Source organism: Trichechus manatus, unplaced genomic scaffold (genome assembly GCF_000243295.1).
Source record: "Trichechus manatus latirostris isolate Lorelei unplaced genomic scaffold, TriManLat1.0 scaffold00219, whole genome shotgun sequence".
Classification (NCBI taxonomy): domain Eukaryota; kingdom Metazoa; phylum Chordata; class Mammalia; order Sirenia; family Trichechidae; genus Trichechus; species Trichechus manatus.
Window position 1 is genome coordinate 899,177 of NW_004444155.1, and position 15,790 is coordinate 914,966.

The 15,790-nt window shown below is 42.2% G+C and overlaps 1 protein-coding gene across 2 annotated transcripts in view; it reads right to left on the reverse strand.

The window, feature by feature from the left end:
• Nucleotides 1-75: 75 nt before the first annotated feature.
• The window catches only part of ZC3H8 (zinc finger CCCH-type containing 8), a 76,248-nt gene continuing 60,533 nt past the window's right edge, over nucleotides 76-15,790 (reverse strand). The window contains exon 9 of one of the 2 annotated variants that reach the window (XM_023742805.1): nucleotides 76-1,447. The gene's annotated coding sequence lies outside the window, so the exon portion shown is untranslated. Of the gene's footprint in view, nucleotides 1,448-1,544; nucleotides 1,604-15,790 lie in introns of those variants that run through there. The other variant, XM_023742806.1, reaches the window with a different exon arrangement.

Consider the following 15,790-nt stretch of genomic DNA (forward strand, 5'->3'; position numbering starts at 1 on the left):
GGTTTCTCCAGTCTCCTTTAGGCCAGTAAATCTGGTCTTTTTTTTGTGAGTTAGAATTATGCTCTACATCCTTCTCCAGCTCTGTCCAGAACCCAGGGCAGAGCTTTTTATAGTGGTGGTGGACAATAGTGGTTCCGTGCCAGGGGCTTACATAAGAATGCAAACTGTAGTGAACTGGCAAACTGCATGAGGGTGCTCATGTTCAGCCTCACAAAGCTTTCCCCCGCTTCAGTCCACCCCCCCAGGCCAGCTCTTACAATCTGGCATGCTTTCTCTCTTGTGTTGTAGTACAAGAGACCCTGTTCCTTCCCTGCTGGGAACAGATATAGAAGTGGGGTTGGCCAGGTGCTGTATGGTGCCCACACGTGCAAGAGACAGAGAAAGTTACTGTGTGCACAGAATAGGGGGAAGCCTTCTCTGATAAGGAGAAGGAACTAGGAGAGAGAAGGTGACCCAATTCCAGCTTTCTTATCAGAGAATTTTCTGGGCCCAAGGTCTTTACCTAGGCAGCCTGCATGGGAGGCATAGAGGCAGACCATTGCCCCCAACAATCTACCCCTCGCCTCCCATCGGGGTGCCAGAAAAAGCAACAAAGAAGTACCAAGTCCTGGTATGTCCATCACCCATTTTGGATGCTGAGCTGCATGGCTGTGGTTTGGTGCATAACTTTGGTGGATGTTTTATCTGTGCATCATTTGAAGCAACATTTAATGAGAGTTACTAGTAGGACTGTCCTCAGTAGATTGATCAGGCCTGCTTGGAGAGATCTCAAATTGTGGCATAATCCAAGCCAAGTAAATAGATCAAAGGGCTGCATTTGTCTGATCTTATGTATATATAGCATGTCTTGATTCATTTATGTACAAACAGCGTATTTCTCCCAACATGGCACATTATATGAACAGTACACATTTCAGTACAATCAACACTAAAGTTCCGCTTCCCAGCACAACTGAACAAGGTATTAACCATCGCCAAACCAGGCTAGTTCAGACTTGGTATAGTCAATCAATGTATATTGGACTACTTGGTCATATTCTGCAAGTTCTCCATGTCCAGAGTAATGTCAAACTCAGCCTTAAAAGTATCGTTCTCAGAGTCAAACCATCTAGTCCCATGCTGTTTACATTTTTAACACACAGAAATTTCCTTCTAAAGTTGGAGCACAGCTACCGGCAGCTTTCATATTTTAAAAGATATTTTCTATGAGTAGTCAGGTTGACTGTATTCATTTATCACATGATCTCCTCAGTATAGCAGGTTGCACATTCAGTTGGTCCACAAGGTGTCTTCCTTGTTGACAGATCAGCTGAAACAATGTGGGGAGATGACTCATCATCTCTGTTCAAATGTTGACAGACCCAACTGTTGACCTGATTGGTAGCTTTAGTAAAAGCCTGTATCATTGGGGCCAATAGATGAGGGGCCTGTCCATCATTGAGATAATCTGGGGAAAAAAAGAGACAACATTAACAATTCCCCCACTCCCCTCCCTTATCTCCCATGGGACTTGAGGGGAGGTTGCCCAGGTATAGCCACCAAAGCTGTCTGTCCTAGTCTTGAGGCAATGATCTCTGTGGGAACCCAGATATTTTGTCAGGAACTGTTGTACACAAAAGAAACATTTTACAGAACAGACAGTTTGCTCAAACATATGGCACAAATGAGAAATGCCCTTGCAGGGAACTGCTGCATTGAGACCCCAGACTGCTTGCATAAGATATGTAGTTCAGGCTGGGGTTGTCTTGTCTCCTCCCATTAGTTGTTTAAGCCTGTCCACTGCAGCGCTCAATCACCCCTGTGGCTTAAGGGTGATATGGAGTGTGAAGAGTTCATTCAAGATTCAGTGGAAGCCTCTCTATATGATAAGAGACCCCGATATGATTTACCTGCCAAGAATGCCCTGGCCAGTTGGCTTGGGAATCTGAGCAGGTTTTAGCCTTGACCAGGGTCTCAAAGGCAGGTCAGCTTTTCTACGCTGTGCAGAGTTTTCTGATAACAATTGCAGTCCATGCATGTAGGCCCAGTCCAGGATGGTATGTAAATCTCCACGGGTCATCCTCTCTTAAATCCAGGAGGTGGTTGGTTGCACATCTCTTTGCTCTGGAGCAGAGGATGCTTCAGCTTCTGCAGTCAGTTGGCAGGAGCAGTCTGCTCATTGGTTGTTTTCCCCTCTCAGCATAAGGGGTCTTTTTGGTGACCATCCACACAAGTAACAAAAGTTTATCAGGAGCAGAACTGATTTTTTTGTTGTTGTTGTTCAGATGTCTCATCCCCATAGGGGCTTGTACTGTATGTCGGTCTGAGGGTTGTCAGTGGCCAGACTGAATGGCTAGGCTATTAGCTATATAGACCGCTTCACAGTTTCCGTGGGCCCCTCAAAAATGGTCCTAACTGCAGCAATTCCCGTCAGGGCCAAAAAGCAAAAGTTTACAAAGGTGTACATTAATATATCAACAACATCAATACATATACTAGGGGTTTGTAGGGGCCCCAAAGGGACTTATCCATAGTCAGGCTTAGGCAAGGGTCTCAATGATGGTGACCTCAGACCCAAAAGTTTTCCTCATTTTGGTTCCAGGTGTTACAGAGATCACAGTCACCTGTGCAGTGGTATCTAAAAACCCAGGACATAAAATTCTTTTAATTTCCTCATTGAACTTTAATTGTAACATAAGGCCTTTGGCCCCCACACGCCTGTCAGTTTGTTTGTTGTACTGTGGTGGCTTGCGTGCTGCTGTGATGCTGGTAGCAATACCAGTATTACAGATACCAGCAGGGTCACCCTTGGTGGACAGGTTTTAGTGGAGCATCTAGTCTAAGATAGAGTAGGAAGAAGGACCTGGCAATCTATTTCTGAAAAAAATGGCCAGTGAAAACCTTATGAATAACAGGGAAACATTGTCTGTGCTGGAAGATGAGCCCCTCAGGTTGGGGGGAAAAAAAAAAACTAACAGAAACCATTGCCATCAAGTCGATTCTGACTCACAGTGGCCCTATAGGACAGAGTAGAACTGCTCCATAGGGCTTTCCAAGAGGCAGCTGGTGGATTCGAACTGTCAACCTTTTGGTTATCAGCTGTAATTATTAACCACTGTGCACTCAAAATACGACTGGGAAAGCTGCCTCCTCAAAGTAGGGTCAACCTTAATGATGTAGGTGGAGTCAAGCTTTCGGGACCTTCATTTACTGGTGTGACATAACTCAAAATGAGAAGAAATAGCTGCAAACATCTATTAATAATTGGAACATGGAATGTACAAAGTACAAATCTAGGAAAATTGGAAATTGTCAAAAATGAAATGGAACGCATAAACATCAATATCCTAGGCATTAGTGAGCTGAAATGGATTGGTATTGGCTATTCTGAATCAGACAATCATATTGTCTATTATGCTGGGAATGACAAAGTGAAGAGGAATGGCGCTGCATTCATCATCAAAAAGAACATTTCATGATCTATCCTGAAGTACAACACTGTCAGTGATAGGATGATATCCACACACCTACAAGGAAGACCAGTTAATAGGACTATTATTCAAATTTATGCACCAACCACTAACACCAAATATGAAGATATTGAAGATTTTTACCAACTTCGGCAGTCTAAAATTGATCAAACATGCAATCAAGATGCATTGATAATTATTGGTGATTGTAATGCGAAAGCTGGAAACAAAGAAGGATTGGTAGTTGGAAAATATGGCCTTAGTGATAGAAACAATGCCAGAGATCACATGATAGAATTTTGCAAGACCAATGACTTTTTCATTGCAAATACCTTTCTTCAACAACATAAAAGGCGACTATACACCTGGAATTTGGCAGATGGAATATACAGGAATCAAATCGAGTACATCTGTGAAAAGAGACAATGGAAAATATCATCAGTCAGAACAAGGGCAGGGGCTGACTGTGGAACAAACCATCAACTGCTCATATGCAAGTTCAATTTGAAGCTGAAGAAAATTAAAGCAAGTCAACGAGAGTCAAAGTATGACCTTGAATATATTCCACTGAATTTAGAGACCATCTCAAGAACAGATTTGAGTCATTGAACACTAATGACCAAAGACAAGATGAGTTGTGCAAGGACATCATACATGAAGAAAGCAAGAGGTCACTAAAAAGACAAAAAAGAAAAGACCAAAATGAATGTTAGAAGAGACTCTGAAACTTGTTCTTGAATGTAGAGTAGCTAAAGTGGAAGGAAATGATGATGTATAAGAGCTGAACAGAAGATTTCAAAGGGCAGCTTGAGTAGACAAAGTAAAGTATTATAATGAAATGTGCAAGGACCTGGAGTTAGAAAACCAAAACGGAAGAACATGCTTGGCCTTTCTCAAGCTGAAAGAACTGAAGAGAAAATTCAAGCCTCAAGTTGCAATACTGAAAGATTCTATGGGGAAAATATTAAACGACGTAAGAAGTGTCAAGAAAAGATGGAAGGAATACGCAGAGTCTCTGTACCCAAAAGAATTGGTCGATGTTCAACCATTTCAGGAGGTAGTATATGATCACGAACTGATGGTACTGAAGGAAGAAGTAAAAGCTGCACTTGAAGGCACTGGCAAAAAACAAGGCTCCAGGAATTGACGAAATATCAACTGAGATGTTTCAACAAATGGATGCAGCACTGGAGGTGCTCACTCGTCTATGCCAAGAAATTTGGAAGACAGCTACCTGGCCAACTGACTGGAAGAGATCCATATTTATGCCTATTCCAAAGAAAGGTGATTTAATACAATGCAGAAATTATCAAACAATATTATTAATATCACACACAGTAAAATTTTGCTGAAGATCATTCAAAAGCCATTGCAGCAATACATAGACACGGAACTGCCAGAAATTCAAGGTGGATTCAAGAAGAGGACATGGAATGAAGGATATCACTGCTGATGTCAGATGGATCCCGGCTGAAGGCAGAGAATACCAGAAAGATGTTTACCTGTGTTTCATTGACTATGCAAAGGCATTTGACTGTGTGAATCATAATAAATTATGGATAACATTGCAAAGAATGAGAATTCAAGAACACTTAATTGTGCTCATGAGGAACCTGTAAATAGACCATGAACAAAACAAGGGGCTACTTTGTGGTTTAAAATCAGGAAAAGTGTGCATCAGGGTTGTATCCATTCACCATACTTATTCAGTCTGTATGCTGGGCAAATAATTCAAGAAACTGGACTATATGAAGAAGGACGCAGCATCAGGATTGGAGGAAGACTCATTACTAACCTGTGATATACAGATGACACAACCTTGCTTGCTGAAAGTGAAGAGGACTTGAAGCACTTACTGATGAAGATCAAACACTACAGCCTTCAGAATGGATTACACCTTAACATAAATAGAAGGATAAATAAAAAGATAAGCAGTCTTATCCTTGGCTATCTGTGAATGAGCTAGTGTTAGAAGAGTTTACAATTAGACAGTTTGTGATCATGGTTCTGAGTGTATAGTATATGGGTTTTGTGAGTCCTAGAGCAGACCATTTTGAGAAGTCCACAACTTTTCAAAATGGACTGTTCTAGGAACCACCAGCAGCTCCATGGGAGAAAGATGTGGCAATCTGCTTCCGTAGAGGTTTACAGCCTTGGAAACCCTACGGGGTTGCTGTGAGTCAGAATCGACTTGATGGCAGTGGGTTTGGTTTTTTTGGAGAGCAGTCCATTTTCAAAAGTTGTAGTTTCCATTTCAATTATCAGTTCTTCCCCAACAGCCTAGCTGTCAGCAGGACAGTTTTTCACCCTAAAATGAGGGAAGTATGGCAAGTGAGAGAGATGGAAGGCACTGGGAAATGACCTTGCCTGCCTAGCAATCTGTCTCTAGCCAGCAATGAGAGTTAAGCATTGCACACAGTGATGTCAATGCAGACTGCCAGGGCCATTTCTCAGATACAGGGAAGGCCTTGACCTCTGAGGAATTTCTGTGGAATTCCTCCCCATTTGTCTTTTAACTCACTTTTTGATTTAGATTATAAACCATTTTTCCTTCTGTTTGGCTAAGAGGAAGAGGAGATGCGGACCCTGCATTCTGGTTCTTAGGGCAGAACCTAACTTTAATTAGCATGTGGATGGAACCCACACAGTCCTTCACTTGCTCCTGTAATGTCATTTGATGTTTAACAAGAGCAGACATTCGGACAAGAGTTTTAGTTAGCCTGATAAACCACAGAGGAAGGAGGCTCCCATGGCTTTACTGAGGGGCTAAGAGCCAAATCATCTTCTGCTGCAAAAGTGTCACTGAGAAGTGCAAGACCGTGAGTGTAGACAGAAGTGCAGAGGCTGTTTAGGGGTGGGCGAGGGGTGGGAAAGAAGGGTAGTTTTGATCCTGCAGAGCCTGAGGAGAGAATGGCTTTGAGTTTGTTTGCAGTCCTCCAGGCTAATCCAGGGTGGGGATTAAGAGTCCAAATTCTTCCTTAGCCCTGGAATCAATGAATCTCTTTTCTGAAATATGCTGATTAAGCTCTTTATTTCAGCTTTTACTGCTGAAATTAGTAGAATTATGTCATTACTAGTTATAAAATTAGCCAACTTCTCTTTCAAAACAAGAAAAAAGACCACAATGTTTGAAAATCAGCCTTTTGATTGCTCCAGAGTGACTCCACACTCACTGCAAAATGGCCTTTTTGATGCTAAATTTAACAGCAATTACAATAATAAAGTGATCTTCTTGCTCCAAGATTACTGACAGAGAAAAGTATGCCTGAGCTGGGATATGGACCTTTGAAGAGAAGTGTCTGGTGGGCAGTTGGTAGCTGTCCATGTTCCCCAGGATGGGGAAGACCCCTCTCTTCAGATTGATCCTAACTAAGCTCATGTTCTGGAGCAGAGGCTGGGGTACAAGGCCTATTCTGCTTCCAAGGTTGGGGTACAGCAGGGGCTTGGCCTTTAGGACCTCCTAAAACTCCTCCATGATGCTGGGAAGGTTACCCCAGCCTTTGAGATATACCATTTTAAATCCCCAGTTTTGCAATTTAAGAAATGATTTTTAAAATTATTTGGATAAAGTAGGTATAAAGAGTTGGGTTTGTTCCATAGCATGATCTCATCATCAATGACGGAGTCTCATTTTATTTTTTTCCCTTTGAGTCAGGATAGTTATGCTGCGCTAACAAACAACCCCAAAATCTCCATGGCTTAAAACAACAAAGGATTATTTTTTGCTCATTCTTCTGTGCAGCAGTTCACTGTGCTCACTCAGACCCCTGAGCTGACAGGACAGCCTTGTTCTGAGTGGGGCCAGCTGCTGTACCAGAGGGGAGGGAACTCCAGATTTTCCAACATCTGCAACTAAATACTTGGCCCAGAAGAGATCCACACCATTGTTTAGCCAGCACTAGTACCACAGCTGCACCCAACAAGTGGGCGGAAGTGCGAGTACCATGGGCCTACAAGTGGGAGAGTGGGAATATTTGGCCAAAAGCGCCAACATCTGCTACAAACCACAAAGGTTTTATTTTGTGGCTCCTGACCATAGTTCCATAGTACATAGTTCTCAAAGTGTGGTTCCCAAAACAGCAGCACCTGAGAACTTAACTAGAGATGCAAATTCTCATCCCCGCCCAGGTCTACTGAATCAGAAACTCTGGGAGTGGAGCCCAGAAATCTGTTTGAACCAGCCCTCCAGGTGATTCTCATGCACACTAACATTTGAGAGGGACTGCTATCACACACATTGACTGTTTTTTATGCTATTCTCCTAAGGACGAGAATCTGGGTTGTCTCAACACCTCATTCACAGTCACCACTACCATGACCAGCCTACCCATGTCTCCTTATTGACCTGTGCTAGCGTTTCTCTAGATTGTATAAATCCGATCTTTGTCTTTGGGGGCTGGCATAAGAATGATAACATCAGCAAATTATGTGCTGCAACACTGTATGTAGTACATATTACTAACGATGTACCAAAAAAACGAAAACAAAAAACGGACGGTTCTAAGTGCAGTTCATCGTAACTCAAATACATCATTAAGTCAAGGAGTATCTGTATGGTGATCAACTGTGACGTGTGTCCTGCGAAGTTTGTGGATATCAACAGTTAAGATTCCAAAGTTTAGAAATCAGAAAGGAGTATGGCTTTCTCAAGAGGACCATGCAAAGCCTTGGAGGACACCTCACATGTGGATGTGAGTATCATGCATGGCAAGGGGGCATGTATGCACCTGGTTATGCACAGGGAAACCACCAGCTGAACTCTCCTCCACTGCTCTCCTTTATTTCTGTCTTTCTGCCTGGGGAATTCTTGAATTACCTGAGCAGGACACATCTTCCTCGTTTTTGTTGTTTCACGGACTGGCCTCACCATTTCAAGGCTTAAACATTTAAAAAATCTTTTTTATTCACTCTTTCACCTAAATGTCCATCATTTTTCACATGGTTAGGGGAAAAAAAAAAACGCCCCTTTAATGTTTTGGTATTTTACTGATTTAATAATATCAAGTCAATGTCTTTTATCTGCCTGGTCCTTGCAGGGAATACATCTTTGAACAAAACAGATACAGTAAATGTCCTTGTGGTGCTTCCAGAATATCAGGGAGGGCAATTAAAGACAAGGGGTGTGAGGGCTGTTGAGATCATGGGAGGGTGTAGGGTGGTGGTGCCCCTGCCTGAGATTCACTAAGGCTGCCCCTTAATAAGACGAAATGTGGATGAGGCCTTGAGGCAAGATGGGAGGCCAATAAGGAGACTGAGGCCTGCGGGCAAGACTGTTGTCCTGAACCCCCATTTCCAAACCATGTGATTTGACCTGAGGGATTCTGAACAACAAACTCTTGCTAATTTGGGGATAGACCCATGAGTCCTGTTTCACGGGTGTTATGGATTGAATTGTGTCTCTTCAAATTGTGTTGGACTCCTAACCCCTATACATGTAGATGTAATCCAATTTGGGAATAGGATTTTCTTTGTTATATTAATGAGACCATATCAGTGTAGGGTGTGTCTTAAGCTATCACTTTTGAGATATAAAGGAGCAGATTAGGCACAGAAGCAAGCAAGGCAAAATGGGGGAAGATAGATGTCACATGAAGATCACCAAGGAACTAAGGAACAGAAGCTGAAAGGAACAAAGATCTTCCCCCTAGAGCAGAGAGCGCCTTGCCCTAAAGCCAGTGCCCTGAATTCAGACTTCTAGCCTCCTAAACTGTGAGAAAATAAGTCTGCTCATAAAACCATCCACTTGTGGTATTTCTGTTATAGCAGCACCAAGAAACTAAGACAATGGGCCTTCATGCAGCTCTGACACCACAGCTTTGTTACAGCTACAGTACTCTTACTGAGATTTAATAGAACAAAGGCTACGGGGGTACTAGCAGTGCCTTCCCAGCAGATTACCTCCCAGGTCTCCTGTTTGTTACAGGGTACCCCCTTTCCTTTCTTGCCTTTATAGCCCCCAGATGGAAGGGACTGCACATCCCATTAAAAAAGTCATTTTTTCCCTTCATTCTCTTTCCTGGAACACATTTAGCTGTAAGGCGCATCCCAAATAACACAGCCTTGCAGAACTCCTCTCAGTCCAGAGCAGCAGAGGCCCGAGGGAAGATGGGCAGGTTTCTGTTTCCTGCGGGGCCGCTCACATCATCTCGTCTGCTTGGGGAGAACATAGAACCCTTCACAGATGCACAAGGACAGGCATTCAGTCTAAGAGACAATAAGGAATTTACAGGGACCAGGCTTTCCTTCTTCATGGACTGAAACGACTGTTTTATGTGCATTTGGCAGAAATAGGAGCATTTCTGTTGATTCTGGGCTTACCTAACTGAATTCAGCTACACAAGGAAGTTTAAACTGGCTTGCAGTCTGCGGGCATAGGGAAGGCTGAAAAGAGCTGTGTGTCAACAGATATGGGGCTGAATTGCAAATTTGTTCAGGAAGTCCAAGATTAAAGTTAAGTTTATACTATTATGTAACAAATATACCTGCCAAACAACACATCAAGGAAAACAAATTTGAAATATTTTTGCATAGGATAGAGCTGGCATACACAGCTTGTATTTATTTAAGACTTATGCGAACGGTAAATAAGGTTGCTTCTGTGGAACCCTTAAAAAGGTAGTTTAAAAATTTGGAGCAAGGAGTGAAAGTCTGGAATGCTCATGAACTAGCAGCATCCTGCCAACAGTCTTGTGCACTTTATCTAGTTGTTTACTGTTCCATTCCTCTGGGTGCAAGTGCATTCCCCACAAAGATGCATCCCTGGCAGGAAAGGGAGGTTCTGAAATGAAAGCACCAGAAGATGGCACAGATGTGGTCTTCACACTAGTCATGATTACATGAAAGTGAAGTTACAGAAAAAAAGGAGACTATATTGTGGTATCAAATAATATTTAATTTAAAAGTGAACCAGGGTCTTTACTTCTGGACTGGCACAGCAAAGACCTCCAAAAATCCACTCCTCCACAAAAGGAATGAGAACATCGACAAAAACAGTAAAAATCAACTTCTCTAGAACTCTGGAAATTAACTAAAGGTGTGCAACCATTCAAGGGGAATTTATTCAAGAAAACAGCTGAATCTTGGTAAGCACAGCGAGTCTTGTGGCATTTTAACTTGCCCTAGTCCTTTTCTCCTCTCTGCAATAGCCTTGAAGATCAATAGCCACACAGTTATGGTAGCTGCGAACACCGGCACCCTCACGGTCACTGACCACCATCCTTGAGGTCACTGGAGAAGGCAGAACAGGTTTGGAACTCCCCAAAAGCTCCAACCCAACCTGTTGCCGTCGAGTAGGTTCTGATTTGTAGTGACTATATAGGACAGAGTAGAGCTGTCTCATAGGGTTTCCAAGGAGCAGCTGGTGGATTCCAACTGCTGACTTTTTGGTTAGCGGCTGAGCTCTTAACCACTGTGCCACTGGGGCTCCCTCAAAAGCTCCATCCACCCCAAACTGTCATTATTTGATCTGTCTGACAGCTCACTAAAAAGCTACATCCTCAGGATCTGTCTTTATTTGACCAGACTCAGAGCTCACTATGTGAACAGCCCTACCCACAGGACATTTGTCAAAAAAACAATCAGCAGCAACTGTGTAACACTGCAACTGCCTGAGGTGGCACTGCCAGCTGGGACACTGCCAGTTTTAAAAACTTAAAAGGAAAAACTGGGAGAGGAAGGCCAAGACAGCAGAACAGTCAGACACTTCCTGTCATCCCTCTTAAAACAAAGACCCAAAAAAACAAGTGAAACAATTATATATGACAATCTAGAAGCCCTGATCATCAAAGACAAAGCTGAGGAGTTGGACTGAGCGGCAGGGGGAAGGAGAGACAGTTGAGAAGCAGTGAGAAACTGCCAGTCATGAGGTGGCCGGCACCCCGCTGCCTGGGTTGGCCAGTGCACATGGGCTGAGGTCAGCAGTAGCGTATGGGAGGTGTCTCACCACATCAGGAGAGGCCTGGTGGTGAAGAGTCTGCAGTCTGCACAAGCCTCTGGAACCAGGGGGAAGTGGCGCTGGACTTGCAAAAGTGAAGTGCAAGTGTTTGACCTACTGTGTGGGGGAAAAATAATCCCTCCCTCTCCAGGACTTTCACAGAGGAGAAGTGCCTCTTTCCACTCACCTACCCCCACACTGCTCTGCTCCGATACCAGTGCAGAAGTATTCAACAACTGCCATGACCCCTAAGTTGGAACCCAGGGCTATCTGTACCCACACCAGTCTCAGGGTTTCAAAAAAACACCATGCCCCCTGTCTTAGTCATCAAGTACTGCTATAACAGAAATACCATAAGCGGATGGCTTTAACAAAGAGAGATTTATTTTCTCACAGTCTAGTAGGCTAGAAGTCTAAACTCAGGGCATCAGCTCCAGGGGAAGGCTTGCTTTCTCTGTTGGCTCTGGAGGATGGTCCTTCTCATCAGTCCTCCCTTGGTCTGGGAGCATATCAGCGCAGGAACCTCAGGTCCGAAGGAAGCACTCTGCTCCCAGCACTGCTTTCTTGGTGGTATGAGGTCCCCAATTCTCTGCTTGCTTCCCTTTCCTTTTATCTCTTGTAAAATTAAAGGTGGTGCAGGCCACACCCTAGGGAAACTCCCTTCACACTGGCTCAGGGATATGACCTTAGTAAGGGTGTTATACAATCCCGCCCTAATCCTCTTTAACATAAAATTACAATCACAAAATGGAGGACAACCACACAATACAGGGAATCATGGCCCAGCCAAATTGATACACACATTTTTAGGAGAACATAATTCAATCCTTGACACCCCCTAAGCCAAGAACTCAGGGCAGGCACCACCCCTTTGCCTAGGTATTGGCGTAAGTGGTCCACAGACTTGTAGCACCCTTCACTCCTGCCTTTACCTGTGTGGGCCGATCCAACACCACATGCTCTCATTAGCATAAAACAGCAGGGCATACACCTGAAACCTACTTTCAACTGCAACAGCCAAGGGGGAGTTGCAGATTCATGACATTTGACCCTGCCCTGCCCATTAAGCAGGAACCTCACCCAACCACATCAGGGGCCTGATCTACCAACCCATGAGAGGGGTCTGAGAATAAATGGTGCCTCCCAGTCCCTCAAGCCAACAGCATCTGGTACCCAAGGACCGGCTGCAAAACCCACCCCCCTACTATGTGCTCTAGGGTACAGGGACACACCCAGACCCCAAGGGGCAGCTGCCAGCCCCCTGCCTTGCTCAGCACACAGCCCCCTACTGCAGAGAGATACCTGTGCCTACTTCAAACACCCTACACAGCTCTTCCCATCTAGGACTGTAGGTAAGAGTCTGCACTACACACTCGGTGACTGACAACCTAGACACCTGAGCTGCATCTGCACAAGAAAAGTAAACACTCTGGGGCTCACACACCTAGTAGCTGCTCTAACCACCTGGAGACAGGACATGAGAGCTTCCAAGTTGCCAGTAAGTGGAATAGCTCACACGTCCAGCCTACTTGGGTGTATCAAAACAAAACAAAAAGCTAGGACACAGTAAGTAAACATACAATAAATAATACAGCTCAGAGACAACATTCAATATCAAATCACATAAAGAAGCAGGTCAAGATGGCTCCAGCAAGTGACCAAAATAAAGAACCAGAAAACTTTCTGGAGGAAGGAAAGGTCTTGGAATTACCAGAGGTAGAATTCAAAAGATTCATATACAGAGCTCTTCAAGAGATCAGGAAGGAGATCAGGCAAAACTCAGACCAAGCTGAAAAAACACATGGACAAAGAATAGACGAATTCAGGAAAACAATACAAGAACAGAACGACAAATCTAACAGGCTGCTAGAAACAACAGAGAGATAGCAAATAGAAACCCAAAAGATTAACAATAAAATTTCAGATTTAGACAATTTAATACAAGGTCATAGGAGCAGAACTGAGGTAATGGAAGTCAGAATTAGTGAGATTGAAGATAAATCCCTTGAAACCAATTTATCTGAGGAAAAATCAGAAAAAAGAATTAAAAGAATAAAGAAACTAAGATTATGTGGGACACTATCAAGAGGAAAAACCTATGAGTGATTGGAGTACCAGAAAAGGAGGGGAAAACAGAAAATACAGAGATAACTGTTGAATATTTCCTGGCAGAAAACTTCCCTGATATCGTGAAAGACAAGAAGATATCTATCCAAGAAGCTCAACAAACCCCACATGGGGTAGATTCCCAAAAGAAAGTCACCAAAACATATTATAAGCAAATTTGCAAAAACCAAAGATAGACTCCTGAGAGCGTCTAGGGATAAACAAAAAGTCAATTACAACGGAGAATCAATAAGACTAAGCTCTGACGACTCGGCAGAAACTGTGCAGGCAATGGGATGACATATATAAAGCCTTGAAGGAAAAAAATTGCCAGCCAAGAATTATATATCCAGCAAAACTCTCTCAAATATGATGGTGAAATTAAGGCATTTCCAGATAAATAGAGGTTTAGGGAATTTATAAAAACCAAGCCAAAATTACAAGAAATATTAAAGAGAATCCTCTGGTTACAGAACCAACAATATCAGACAACACCCCAAGACTAGAACACAGGACAGAATAACCAGATATCAACCCAGACAGGGAAGTCGTGAAAATAAGTCAAAACTACAAGACTGAAAATAAGGAAACAGATGTCAATATGTGAACGATGACAATGTTAAAACAAAAAAAGAGGGAATAAATAGTGTAGTCATAGAACTTCATATGGAGAGGAAGTTAAGGCAAATCAAGAAATAAAAGATCAGTTTAAACCTAGAAAAATAGAAGTAAATTTTAAGGTAACCATAAAGGACACTAACAAATCTACCCATCAAAATAAAAAAAGAAGAAAAACAGACTCAGCAAACACAAAATCAACAATAATGAAAAAGATGAAAAGAAAATATATAAAGAAAAATGAATCAGTGCAGAAAATTAAGTGGAACAAAGAAACTGTCAACACCACACACACACACACACATCAAAATGACAGCAATAAACTCATACCTATCAATAGTTACATTGAATGTAAATGAACTAATTTAAATGCACCAGTACAGACACAGAGTGGCAGAATGGATAAAAAACACGATCCGTTTATAGGCTGCCTACAAGAGACATACTTTAGACTTAAAGACACGAACTAAAATATGTATCAGGTAATCAATAACAAAAAAAGAGCAGACGTGGCAAGATTAATCTCTGACAAAATAGACTTTAAAGCAAAATCCACCCAAAAGGATAAGGAAGGACACTGTAATGATTAAAGAGTCAATACAGCAGGAGGACATAGTCATAATAAATATATACACACCCAACGACAGGGCTCCAAAATATATAAAACAAACTCTAACAGCATTAAAAGAGAAACAGAAAGTTCCACAATAATAGTAGGAGGCTTCAACATACCACTTTTGGTGAAGCACAGAAAATCTAGAAAGAAACTCAGTAAAGACATGGAAGATCTAAATGCCACAAATCAATCAATTTCACCTTAAACACATATACAGAACACTCGACCCAAAAGCAGCCAAGTATACATTCTTTTCCAACACACATGGAACATTCTTTTTAGGGTACAAAGCAAGCGTAACAGAATCCAAAACATCAAAATATTACAAAGCATCTTTTCTGACCATAGGCATAAAAGTAGAAATCAATAACAGAAACAGCAAGGAAAAAAATCAAATACATGGAAACTGAACACCTTGGTGAAAAACTACTGAGTTATAGAAGAAATTAAGGAAGGCTTAAAGAAATTCATAGAATCAAATGAGAATGAAAACACATCTTACCAGAACCTTGGGGACACCGCAAAAGCAGTGCTCAGAGGTCAGTTTATAGCAATAAATGTACACATCCAAAAAGAAGAAAGGGCCAAAATAAAACATTAACCCTACAACTCAAACAAAGAGAGCAGCAAAAGAAGCCCCCAGGCACTAGAAGAAAGGAAAGAATAAAGATTAGAGTAGAAATAAATGAAACAGAGAATAGAAAAACAATTGAGTCAACAAGACCAAAATTTGGTTCTTTGAAAAGATCAACAAAATCGATAAACCATTGGCCAAATTGACAAAAGAAAAACTGAAGAGGAAGCAAATAACCCAAATAAGAAATGCGATGGGTGATATCACAACAGACCCAACTGAAATAAAAAGGATCATAATAAAATGCTATGGAAAACTGTACTCCAACAAATTTGAAAACGTAGAGGAACTGGACAAATTCTAGAAACACACTACCTACCTAAACTAACAAAAATCAAGGTAGAAAAACTAAATAAACCCAGAACAAAAGAAGAGATTGAATAGGTAATAAGAAAACTCCCAACAAAAAAAAAGCCCTGGCCTGGACAGCTTCA